Below are 1,880 nucleotides of genomic sequence, written 5' to 3' on the forward strand. Positions count from 1 at the left end.
CTCCCAGCCAGTGCTGAGGTAGGTCTGCTGAGGAATGAGGGGCTCAGCTCAGTCTTCCTGCCCTGACTGGCCTGGTGCCCCTTCCTAACCCATCATCTTAGAGCCTCTGTGCCTCCCACTGGGTTCTGAGTACATTCTGTCCCCTCCATACCTCCGGATAGTAACAGTCTCTTTTTCCACTTCCTGCCTCTCTGCTCATTTTAAAGGCTCCTCTTTGCCTTTTTGTTTTGTTTTGTTTTCTTCTTCCAAAAAATATGTTTTCAATCAATTTCATAATAAAACCCATACCAAATCCTTAAAAACAACAGCATCGAGAAATTATTTTTGAGAAATAGCTCAGGAAGTGCTGACTCCAGCTCCATCCTCCCAGCCTTGCATCACCCTGGTGCCCACTCTGGTGCCTCTCCCAGACCACCTTGCCGTCTCTGTTACCAGTCTCTTGAAACTACTCTTAAATTCCCCCAAACTGTCCTCTCCTTATATCTCCAGTCACCATGCAACTGCCCTTCCCTTTACCCAGCCTGCCTCCCATTGTCCCCAGGGGCTTTCTACAAGGCAGATCTGACATGTCTGGGTCTTTTTTGCTCAAAATTCATCAGGGATTCAGCAGCCCCTGGGGACAGAGCCTAGATCCTCCAGCCCTAGACCTCCTGAACCCACCAGGCAGCCAACCCCCCATCTTCCCATATACTGGGCCCTCTGCCCAGAGTAGGGAACAAACCAGTGCAAGAAAAGAGAGAGGTGGACAAAACCCAGATTGCAGAGAGCCGGGCATCAAGGGGTTACAAATAGAACTGAGTGAAGGCAAAATGAGGTGCCCAGCACCCCAAGGTAGGAGGAAGAGGTGTATAGACTAAGTTAGACAAAGGAGGCCTGTGGCCAACAGAAACATGCCTGGGCTTTCCCACAAATGAACATTCCAACACTGGGAGAGACATTCAAGGCATTAGTGTTCAGTGTTTGGGACAAAACGCTCCACTGATTATCTTAAGGACTTTGTTTATCTTTTAGGGTCAGGTCACTGGGTGGGTGTGATTGCTGATCTTCATTGTCAACTTGACTGAATTTAGAATCACTGTAGGAACACATCTTTGAGTGTGACTGTGAGGGAGTTTCCAGAAAGGTTTAGCCAAGATTCGAAGGCCTGCCCCAATGTGGGTATCATCATCTCTTGGTCTGGGGTCCTGGACTGAACAGAAAGGAGAAAGCAAGCTACCTCCCAGCATGCATGTTGTCCAGCTGCCTCACACACGTGCCACCATGACTTTTCACACCCACATGGACCACATCCTTTCATAAAACACAAGCCAAAATTGAGGGCTGGAGAGATGGCTCAGTGGTTAAGAACACTGGTTGTTCTTGCAGAAGGCCTGGGTTTGAATCCTAGCACCCACATGGCACCCTGGGTTCGAATCCCAGCACCCACAACTGTCCATAACTCCAGTTCCAGGGGATCTGATAGCCTCTTCTGTACTCCGCGGGCATTGCATGACACAGGTGCACTTACATCAGGCACAACACTAATACACATAAGTAAAAATAAACTTAAAACTTAAAAATCCCAAACCAAACCAAAGAACCAACCCGGCTCCTCAGAGCTTCTTAGTGTTGATTTTACCTGACAAAGTCTGAGAGCAATGAGAAGTGTTGGATCCCGTAATACGAGATAAAGGGAGGAACTAAATTTGCTGAGATCTTGTTATGCTTTCTCTTGAATGTCAGTAGGTGAATGGGGGAGACAAGATTATAACTATCTAGGTGAACTTTTGGATCTTTAAATTTTTTTTTTTATTTACTGGGGCTGGAGAGATGGCTCAGTGGTTAAGAACACTGGCTGTTCTTATAGAAGGTCCAGGTTTGAATCCCAGCACCCACACGGC

Source organism: Nannospalax galili, unplaced genomic scaffold (assembly GCF_000622305.1).
Source record: "Nannospalax galili isolate Female #2095 unplaced genomic scaffold, S.galili_v1.0 scaffold185, whole genome shotgun sequence".
NCBI classification, from domain to species: Eukaryota; Metazoa; Chordata; class Mammalia; order Rodentia; family Spalacidae; genus Nannospalax; species Nannospalax galili.